Here is a 12,006-nt window from a genome sequence, read left to right as displayed (position 1 = left end):
TGTATGTATATAAGCATATATATGTATGTACATATACATGTATATATAATATATGCAATTTTTAATGGTGTCTCAAAAGGCTTAGGACAATTTTATATTTTAATTGCACTGACTTTTGAAATACCATGTGATATATATATATAATATTTATATACATTTTTGCTTTTTAAGTCCAAATTGGCAGATATACATCTTTAGTTCCTACTGCCTGCATCTAGTAGGAAAGTCACAGCTCAGTGACAAGGAACCCTATAGCAGCCCTATATATTTCCCTACCCAGAGCCCAAAATTCAGAGTGATCACTCCAACTTACTAAACTTTGGGGACTTATCTGACTTTGCTGCAGTGAGCATGATGAAGGAGGAGATGATGCTAGAGAACTAGATGCTAAACAAAAGAATGTAAAAAAATGCCATGATCTGAGACATAATATTTCTGGATGAGAAATTTCCCTCTCATAGTAATAGTGGAACAAGAGGTAGAAGAAGAATCTCTCTATTTGCGTGGATATATATCCAATAGAGTATATATATCCAATGAGAATTGATGTATATTCTGAAGTTAATAATAAAAAACCTCCTAACAAGTTAAAAATTAAATCTTCTGGATTTCTTCAAGCTTTCTTTTTATCTTCTTGTCACTTTTAGCACTGAAGCCTTGAGGTATCAGAGAATGATAAAAGAAACCAAAGCAGATGAGTTTTACTATGCAAGGAGAATGAAATATTGACGGCAGACCAATAAAGGGAGAAAAGAGAACATTTTCCAAACTCCTTTAGTTAGATTAATGTTGATGACTGTCATTGCATATCTTTCACATAGCACTTTGCTATACCAAATGCTCTATATAAATGCAACAATATCAATAACTTAATATTTACAAAATGTTTCACAATTATGCTTACAACTTTCACCAATGTGTCCTATTTTGTGAAGGAAGGAACAGCAAGGCTTTTGCTAAACCCCAATATTTTGGTGATTGTTTCTTTCATCTTTGTATTCCCTATTTCTGGCTCACCATCTGGCACACAGTAGGTGTTCAATTAATTTTTGTTGTTTGTAATTTAGCGAAGGGGTTAGGATATCACCTGTTTTATGATTCGAAGTGGAAATATCCCTTGAATTAATAATTATTTTCTATTAATAAAGTAGTATACTCTTTATTTACCTCTTTCAGTTGTCACTGGACATGTAACATGTGTGGAAAAACAGGATCCTGAAATCAAATCAGTTATAAATTAAATTCAGCTCTGTGGGGTTACACTTTAAATCTGGAAAAACTAAACAGTTCAACAACTTCTTCTTGTAGGTTGCCATAATCTTCTTTATATCAACTATTGATTTTTCTGAATTCAGTCCCTTAGGGAAGATCCTGGTACGGTAGGTCATGATGGTGTGACATTGGTACAAAGAGTATGAGTCCAGTACAGGGCAATCAGCTCCTTTATGAAGTTATCTGTGGAGTCAATCATCCTATCATAAGCAGATATGAGAATTATGGGTTTCTAATATTTGTTTCCATTTTACCAGGAACTAGGCAAGCTGGTACAATCTCATTGATTCTATCCACTTTCTCTTGATATTCTATGTATTGAAGATACTGCTCCTTATTGTCCTGGGATTCATCCTTCTTAAAGTAAGAGTGAGTAGACTTTTACTCAGCATAGAAATCATTCAGATCTATGATAAGGATCTTCATATTCCTATAGAGAAGGTAGAGTTTAAAGAATTTGTTGAAATTGGTATTAATTCTCAGACAAATCAGAGTTGCCTCCATTTATATTCATTGCATAGGAACCATAGATGCTTCTCAGAATTATCTTTGGAAGGTCATTTTGTCATCCACCTTATTTTAAATCTTGACCAATGTATCTAACACTATAGGTCACATTTATTCAGATTGCTTTCCTATGTCTGCATTTGGGGCTTATCTCTAAGGTTGTCTGGGTCCCTTCTGTAGATGGCAAATTTCTTGAGATGGGAAGCTACAGTGGTTGCCATCTGGATCTCTTGCCAGACCTTTGCCTGGACTTTGGTGAGCAAAGTGATTCCTGGGATGAGACTGCGCCTCAAGGGGACTCCAGCCACCACTACCATTTGTCTTGTGATATCACCTTCCCCTCCCATTTTTTATATTATTGAAGTTGCTTAGTGAAACAGATTTCCATACAGGAACTCCTCACACTGATGAAGTCCCAAATCTAGAGCAATTATATTAAGAATATAATATATATAATATATATATATAAGAATATAATATAAGAATATAAGAATAGCACCATTATCACCAGTGCTGGCCACTCCTTTCAAAATCTGATTTCTTCAAGTAAGTAGTTCTGAATATAGCCACAACTTTGACCAAAGAAGACACAGTGAGTCTGTGATGTAATCCTTCAGTTCTACAGAGTTGCCTGAAGTGAGAATTGATTCTAAATATTCCTGATGTAACCCCTGCTCCCTTTCCTCTACCCCAAACTTCCTTAATTCTAGTATTTTTTCTTTCTACTAAACATTATTTTGGATTTAAGATAAGAATCATTATATTTAAGCTATTAGGGACTTGGAGTGATGAAAAGGGGGTAGATTTTTCATGGAGAAATGCCCACCATCATCTTAGTATAAAATGAAAGCTGTTTATAACTTAATCAAGCCTATATTGAGCCAGGAACCTTCCTCTCATTCTCCTTCTTTATCCTCAAGCAGAACCTGGATCACCAGATCTTCAACTTCCAGAGGAAGAAAGAATTTGATATTAATTTTTTATTTGATGAATTGAATAAATAAAACAAAAAAGAAAAGAGTAATAAGATGAATTGTTTAAGGATAATAAGGTGAGGGTAGAAAGCCATATAAGCCATATAAAGTGTAATCTAGGGGCTTTTTGAGACCATGAGGAATTGGGCATTTTGCTTAATTACACATAGGGATGTTTTTATGGGAGTAGTTGTGAGGAGAAAGTAGACAAGCAGGCAGATACAATCTTTATTTTTTTTTCTTTTAAGCAAAAAAAAAAAAGCAATAGAATGTAATAATTATTGACCCTCAGTATTAACTTTGTTCTCTTGGGTAAGCACATAATTAGGCTGTTCTTTAAAATGCATATTATGTAGTTGGCAGAAAACACTGGCTCAGATCAGTAACTCCTTATGTAGGCAAGCTTTTTAAAATGCACATCATATAGTAAAGGAACTTTTCCGGTCTATTGGGTAAATATGTATTAAAGTAATTTTTAAAATACTTATATAACCAATAGACTGGAAGTGGTCAATGATTTAATGAATAGTCATACATTTTTAAATGAGCATTATTATTTATGCACTGAACCAAGAAGGTCTTTCAGAAACAATGTATATCTAAAGTAATTAAGGAGGAGAAAAGGCAATTTTGAAATTTTTCTTATGTTCTTACCCCTTCCCTCTTTAACACCTCTATTTACCCTACCTGTAAATGGCAGGTGATCATGTGTCTTCCCACCCCCATAAATTTTGTTTTCTCCTGACTAAATACTCCCCAGATGCATAGGATCAGAGACTTGGGCTGAAAAGAACCTGACATCAACTAGTTTGCCACCTTTGTTTTACAGATTTTTTTAAGAGAAGTAAAAAATTTTCATATGTACATTCTGTAGAGGAAACTGGGTCCCAAAGTGCTTAAATGAGTTGCACAAGGTCATATAGGATGAGGAGAGGTCCTAGGTCCTCTAAGTCTAAATCTAGTGCTCTTTTAATTGATCCTCAGAACTATGAGCGCCTTCACTATCCTTGTCACCCTTCTCTGAGCATTTTCTAGTTCAAAGAAGTTAATATTAAAGTTAATACTGATAGTTCGATATTTCAATGGATCGGTGTTCTTACCAAATGCCTTCATCAATAAAGATTGCAATTTGCCCACTCTTTCTCATCTTGTGTTATTCTTTTCCATCTTCTTCCACAGATTTACCCAGAGAACATCTGTCCGAGGTACTTAAAATCTTTTTTTTTGTTAGTTTTGCATTTCAAAAGTATCAATGGAACATGGGGACCATTTATTTTTAATCTTTGATTGTACTACATGATTGGACCACTTCCTTTTCTACTCAGTTTTCTCAGTGATATTTTTTATGCCAATGAGCATAGCTCATTGTTGGAAACATGATTCAGTTTACTTTAACATGTGTCTCTGTTTTTAGGACATTATGGCATTTCAAGGTGGGCAACCATATAGTACTGCCAGTAGAACATTTATATTGTGAAGATGCTAGCATTAGGGGATAGTTACAAATCACTATATTATATATCAAATTTAATCAATTCTTCTCTCTTCCTACTCTTCAGTTCTAGACCTATTTTATTTTCTATCTGCACTATCCTAAAAAAAATCACTCTAATCCTATGGCCTAGAAATCCAACAGCTTGACCTTATGGAAACATAGGCATTTTTCACACACTTAATTTTTCCTGGATCAATTGTTGGACTGTTTATTTGAATAATCACATGTAAAAGAGATTTTAGTGGGAGAGACAAACATATTAACCTTTTATTGATGAACTTAAGACTTTGTTTTTCCAAGCTATCACTTACTACTTGTTGGTCCCTGTGATTATAGAAACAAATATCAAAGATGGTCATGATCTCAGGAATTATCTCCTCTTCAATGGGTGCTAAGAGATACACAGGAGTTCCATTGCTTTTTTGATTGTATAACTTTGAATTTTGTCTCTTTCCCTTACACTTTCATTAATGAGAGAAGGGGAAGGGAATTTTTCTCCCTTTTCTTCTTCTTCCTTCTTCTTCTTCCTCCTTCTTCCTTCTCCTCCTCTTCCTTCTTTTCTTCCTCTTCCTCTTCCTTCTTCTTCTTTTTGCTGAGGCAATTGGGTTTAAGTGACTTGCCCAGGGTCACACAGCTAGAAAGTATTCTCCCTTTACTCTGGAAACAATAGAGGTTGAAATTTCAAAACATGATAAAGAGAATGTGGTTTTCTAGATGAGCTTGAGACAAATTAAAACTCTTTCTACTTATTTGGTTTTGTCTTTTCCTTAGCTCAAGTAAGCTGGGAATAATCCTGAGAAATTAATGTTTTTAGCTTTGGCATTAACCTCCTAAGTTCAAGAATTCTTGCATTACTGAGTCTTTATTCATTGCAGAATGGGAGATGTTTACAATTATTTTACCCCTACTCAGCGGAAAAAATGAACACCAAGAGGATAATTCTGAAATATGACAATGATGAAGATGATAAAAATACAGCAATAATAGGTAGCATTTATATAAAGTATTAAAATTTATAAAACATTTCACAAATATTATCTCATTTGATCATCACAATAACCTTGGAAGTTAAGTGCTATTATTACCTTTATTTTTATAGAAGGGAAAACTGAGGCAAAAAAGTTAAATAATTTTTCTAGGGTCTTATACACATTGCCACAAAGCTTTCTCATAATAACTAGATCCGTGTCTGGCTAATCAGAAGATCTAGACCTGAGTATCATGGATAGCACAGAGCAGAGGTAAATGCAAAATATTGTTCCAGCAGAGACAGCTGAGCTGTCTTTACTTCTTAGAAATACATAATTGGAATGATATGTTATAACTTAAGATTTTAACTATTAATTTATACTTATGAATTTTGTGTATGTTTTACTCATTTCTTTTGTGGTAGATCAGATAAACAGATGTTTTTAATTAGTATCTTTCTAGAGAGAACCCTTGTTAATCCTTTGAGTCATACCCAATCTTTATTTTAAAAAGTGCAGGCATAGCAAATCAGAGAGAAACATGGTATCCTCTCTTTAGGGCTAGACCACTCATAGGGTAAACCCATGCCTGGAATCCAAAAATGAAGTCCTTGTTTTGGGGAAAAACTATCCTTCCCTGAATTAAGGGTGACATAATTCATTAGGGAAGTCCTGAGATTTAATACAATTGCTAAAATATTATCCCAAAACATATTTCTACTGTAGATCTCATCATTTCTTGGGAATCATCCCTCTGTTTAGATCTTATGCAATGCATACTCTATGAGAGGGCTGATTGCATTTGCTTGTTGTCTGCCACCTCTCTATTAATAATCATAGGGCCATTGAACAAAGGATTATCTATATCATTCTATAAATGACATATCGAATGTAATATAGGCAAGAGAAATTTATTTTATTACTGCCCATTCTCTATTAATTAAAATGCTTTTTAAAATAGTCAACAATAAGCCCAGTAGGACTTTATAAACTCCTCATCTTTCAGTCATTTGTGTGACTATAGATTCATTGTACACAATTGTGAAAGCCTGTTTGTCTCCTCATATTTTTTTTTTGTCAAAGATACCCTCAAAATACATATAGATCATGATAAAAAGGCTTTTATAAAAATGAGAAATTGGATATAGTGCATCCATATTTTCTTTGTCAGCTTTCCAGTATTAATGCTGTATGTTATTTTCTCCCTACCTCTAGACCACTATTATCTTGATGTTTTTCCTTTCCTGAGATATTTTGTGAATTCATTCTTAGATGCTTTCAAGATTACCTTGCTCTCTGTATAGATTTTCTTGGTTTATGCATCATCTGATCTGATTACAAGAGTACAAATATAATATGCTTTTGAGATAGTATGACATAATGGGTTGAGTGGGAAGGACTGGGTTTCAAATTTCAGCATTGTGACTATGGGAAATCATTTAAATCTCTTTGAGACTTAGTTCCTTCATCTCTAAAGTTGGAACAATATTGACTATAATACCTACCTCAAAAAATCATTGTGAAGCTCAAAGTAGGTAATGCATTTGTGGTGAGGGCCCATGTATTGTCATCCTCCATGATAAGGGCTGTTCCCATCATTTCTTGTGGAAGTGTTGTGTGGCTTTAAGGGGGGTAGAATGACATCTCTAACCTCTACTACCCTCACCTTTTTCAAGAGAGAATAATTCCTGCTAGTAAGGAAATAGGAGATTGGGATCAGAAGTTGTGGCCCCTCTGCTCTCCTCAGAGAAGGGGTACTGCGCCAGAATTATATCTATCTGCTGCCTTAAATATTTTTAGTCTAGGGGATGCCATTTTGGGCATCTTTTTCTTTTTCTTTTCTTTTCTCTTTTTTCTTTCTTTTTCATGAGAGGCAGTTGGTGTTAAGTGACTTGCCCAGAGTCACAAAGCTGGTAAGTGTTAATTGTCTGAGGTTGGATTTGAACTCAACTCCTTCTGACTCCAGGACTAGTGCTCTATCCTTTGTACCATCTAGCTGCCTCCTATCTAAATATAGATCACTTTTTCATTATTGGGGAGGATTCCAAGGTCAACATCCAAAGCTTAACCCCTTTCCCTTTAAACACCAGTTTGACAATGAACACATACAATGAATAACAAAGAAACCCATTTTTCTAAATCAAATAGCAAACAAAAGCAAAAACAAACAAATCAGAGAAAGTATATACATATGAGAATATATACCAGGTAATACAGAGTGAAGGAGTTCTCCATTTGGGAGGGAGGTAACTCAGTTCTGTTGAGAGAGTCTTCAATTTCAACCAGGGGAAAATTCCACAAAGTCTCCAATGTAATAATCCGGGGGTGGGGGAGAATAAGGAAATGATGGAGACTGGAAGCTTCTCTCATTCTTGAGTTTTTTCCTTAGCCACTTGAAGGAAAATTGACTTTGTCCATCTTGTTTCTTGAAGCTGGAAGCCAGAAACACCCAAAGCTACTTGATATATGAAGAGAACTGAAAGACAAAAGAGCTCTTCTTTCTCCTATTCTCACTAGCTCTACCCTGCTCCTCACATAGGCACAGGGCATTGATCTTCACCAACAAGGAGAAAGTCTCATGCAATGAACTTTTGGATTGAGTTTACATATATAAAGAGCTTTTTAAAGTCCTATAAAATGTCGATTTTTAAGATTATAAAACAGATTATTATAGAAATATTACAAATAATTTTCATATTCCATAGCTATTGTTCTCCTATTAGTTTGATTTTGGATTCTTTTAATATGATGTGATTCATTTTGCTAAATGCCAAGTTTTCTTTAAATATGTTTTTGTTTCCACTCCTTTTTGCTATTTTTGGAAGTGATATTAGTTATGATCTTCCACCATCTTTCTTCATTTACATTCACAAATAAATTAGATCCTAATTTGATGTTACCCTTGACTGTCATTTCACTTTGTTTGTCAATGAGATCAAATATTTTCTGACTCAAGTGGTTTCTGAGTTCTTTTATACTCCTTGTGATGACTGCCTTGCAGGGCTTTTGCAGTAAATGGGAGTAAGTCCATATATTAGTATTTTAAAATTATACTTTTCTAACATTAACAATTCATTTGAAAAGGATAGACTGAAACTATTGCAATTATTCAACTTTATTCTATTTTATAATCTGAATTTGTTTTTAACTTTTGTTCTAACAACCCAGTGGTCTGATTACACATAGATGACTACTTCAGAAATACTTTCTCTGTCAAGTGCCAGTCGTTGGCAGTTTGTTAATATGCAATCAATTTATTTTAATTTTTTTGTAATTTTGTTTTGCTTTGTTTTTTTTCTGTGTTTGCCAAGTTCAGTGCCTTCTGAGTTATTTTTTGAAAAAAGCGTTCATGATCCATAAGTGTGAAGTTTCTGAGTAGTTTATTTAAACTGTTTTTCTCAAATCTGAGTTATATTTTTCAGTTTTTAAAAATCTTTCTCACTTGTGCTCACTTTTTGACTTTTAAGTTCAAGGTGCTAATTGATTTGATTTTGATGATCTTATGTTTTTGCATCTCTTCATCCTATGTAGCATATTTTTATTTCATAAGCTTTGCTCTGAGTTGACATATCTCAATTGGGAAATGAATGAGTACAAATTCAACTAACTGACTATATTAAGATGGTCCCAAACTACTAGACCAGACTATGCTTCCTGAACATCTTGCATTTTCCTCACTTGGAACAGTATTTCTGGATTAGAATGACAGGAAAAGAAGGAAAAAAAAGATTCTTGATGTCTCATGTACAGCTTTAGATTCCCTAGCCTATCTTGCTTCGTGATTGAGGGCAAATTCAATTAAATAATCAAACTCATACTGCCACAATATCATTGTTTCTGCTATAGGAATAACACCCCATTTCTAAGACTCCCCAAATCCTCCCTTCCATAGCCACCACTCTTATATATGTGTAGAGTTTCCCTATTAGAATTTAATGTCTCTAGGGCAAGAGCCATCTTACTTTTATATTTATATCCTTATCCTTTTGTAGTAAGTATTAAATAAATGTGTTTTGAATAAATAAATAATTCATATTAATTGTGTTCTTTTTGCAATTGCAAGGAAAGATGAATGAATATCTCTTACAATGATTTTTCTTGTTGCTATTGTGCACATAATAATGTTGACTTTGTAAACCCCTTTGTTTATTCCTTCAAGGAAAATCTAGGAACCAGTCTTTTATTCACTGGCAGCATTCTTTTATCTTCTGTTTTTTAAGTTAAAACATCAATATTGATATAGTTGAGTTCATTTAATAGTATATCAATTTATTGTGCACTAGTTAGTTTAATATTTAAAGAGTCTTTATGTGATTTAAAAAAATTTTTTTTTCTCTATGTGATTCTTAACACTTGTGGGTCTCCTTCCAGTGATTTTCTTTTGTTTCTGTCTAAGCAGACACTTTTAATTCATTCATTGGTGGCTATGGCCAAAGAATCCATCATTTTATGGATTATTATTTATTGTATTATATTATTTGATATTAAAACCCAGACTTTTATTGATGAACCTTTTTTTTTCTTTGTTAATTGACTAACAGCTTTTCAAAGTCTTTCCTAAAATGTGCTACCCAGAACTAACTTCAATATATCAGAGGTGGTCTGATTAGTACCATTATTTGTCAGACTATAACATCTTTTGTCCAGGACATTGTTTTTTTTTAATGCATCCAAATATCATAGTAACTCTTTTGTATAACATTTCATGTTGTTGACACATTGAGCTTGCTGTTCATAATTTTCAGATTTTGTTTCCTTCATCCTGTACTAGTGAAATTTATTTTTTAAAGCAAGTTTAAATTTTGATTTATTTTAATTGAATTGAATCTTATTAGATTTGGAACCACATTCAAGCTTTTCATGATCTTTTTGAATGATGATTCTATTAGCTAATGTGTTTGCTATCATGCTTAGTTTTGTGTCATTTGTAAGTTTCATGAGTATTTCCATTATGTCTCTATTCAAATCATTGATAAAATGTTAAATGGAACCAATCTCTATCTGTGGTACAGTCTTGGGAACCTTCTTCTTAGTTGACATGTAACTAGTAATGACTACAATTTTGCTATGAACTCACTAGCCTGTATTATTGTTTATCTCCTTCATATGAACAGTTTGATAGATGTTAGTAAATGTCTTCCTAAAATTTAAGCAAATTATAACTAGAGATTTTCCTTGATTTGGCAACTTAGTTACCCTGTCACATGAGGAAATTACATTCTTTGAGAATGATCTGTCCCTGATGAACCCATGCTAACTCTTTAAGATTACTGCTTGATTTTCTAAATGTTCAGTAGTCCTATCTTTAATGCTATATTCTAGAATTTTAACAAAATATAAGTCCATTGGTGAAAGGATTTGTAGACTCTTTCTACCTTTTAAAAAATTAATATATTGGTTTTTTTCTAGTCTTGTGACATCTCGCTGATTTCCCTACAATCTTTTAGATGACTGATAATGATTCAACAACCACATCTTCCTTTTCTTTTAGAACCTTGATATGAAGTTCAGCTGGGACCCCTTAAGGTCAGTTCTCTTATTAGCTTCCTTCCTTCCTTCCTTCCTTCCTTCCTTCCTTCCTTCCTTCCTTCCTTCCTTCCTTCCTTCCTTCCTTCCTTCCTTCCTTCCTTCCTTCCTTCCTTCCTTCCTTCCTTCCTTCCTTCCTTCCTTCCTTCCTTCCTTCCTTCCTTCCTTCCTTCCTTCCTTCCTTCCTTCCTTCCTTCCTTCCTTCCTTCCTTCCTTCCTTCCTTCCTTCCTTCCTTCCTTCCTTCCTTCCTTTTTTCTTTTTTTTTAGCAGTCATTCAATGAGCATTTATTGAATACCTACTGTATGTCAGCCTTTGTGTTAGGGGGTACAAATGCAACAAATAAAATAATTTTTACTTTGAAGGAACTTATAATGAGGGACAAGAATGTATAAATAATAAAACTATAGAGAATAAATATAAATAAAGGTTAAACTAATTTGAAGAGATCAGGAAAGACTTTCTGAAGAAAGAGGATGATACTTGAACTGCACCTTAAAGGAAGAAGAGGGTCTCTGTTAAGGGGAGATGAAGAAGAAGTATTCCAGGCATGAATAAATAACCAGTAGAAAAGCACAAAGAAAAAAGTTGGATAATATTGTGTGAGTAAAAGAGGACAGTTAATATGGATTAAAGAAGGAAGGCTTAATAACGATGGAAGATATCAGATTGGGGCAAAGTTGTGAAGGGAGCTAAGTATGGGAGTTTTTATTTTATTCTAGAGGCAATAGATAGCAAGTGAAATTTATTTGAGTAGGGAAATAACATTGTCAAATTAAAATCTAAATATTGATTAATCTTTTTTAGAGTTCCTTCCATGACATTGTTTGGGCAAAGGGTAAAAGTTACTGACCTCAAACTCATTTGCAATGATGTACCTTATTAGATTTAATAGGAGCCTTCCAACCATCATTACTCTAGTCATACTTCAACAGAGTAGCTGATGCTGCTATTGCCACTATTACTACCCGTGTTTCCCCGATAATAAGACACTGTCTTATTATTTTTTTGGGATTAAAAACACCAGAGGGCTTATTTTCAGGGGAGGGCTTATTTTATCCTCCATCATGCCCCTTTTATCCTCCATCATGCCCATTTTAGCCTCCATCATGCCCCTTTTAGCCTCCATCATGCCCCCTGAGTGCTTATTTTATTCTCCATCGCTTACTGAACTTACCGAGTTTTTAGATGGTCCTGTCTCAGCTCTACTCCGCGGCGCTGCTCTCAGTAGCGCCAGCAAGCAAATCACCAGGGAAGAAGAGGAT

At 33.9% G+C, this 12,006-nt stretch overlaps 1 pseudogene; it reads right to left on the bottom strand.

Moving 5' to 3' along the window:
- Window positions 1-1,226: 1,226 nt before the first annotated feature.
- LOC141547261 (succinate dehydrogenase [ubiquinone] iron-sulfur subunit, mitochondrial pseudogene) lies at window positions 1,227-2,096 on the bottom strand (annotated as a pseudogene).
- Window positions 2,097-12,006: the final 9,910 nt, after the last annotated feature.

This window comes from Sminthopsis crassicaudata, chromosome 6 (genome assembly GCF_048593235.1).
Source record: "Sminthopsis crassicaudata isolate SCR6 chromosome 6, ASM4859323v1, whole genome shotgun sequence".
Lineage (NCBI taxonomy): Eukaryota > Metazoa > Chordata > Mammalia > Dasyuromorphia > Dasyuridae > Sminthopsis > Sminthopsis crassicaudata.
The sequence above is the reverse complement of the archived record's forward strand: the minus strand, read 5'-3'. Positions and strand labels throughout refer to the sequence as shown.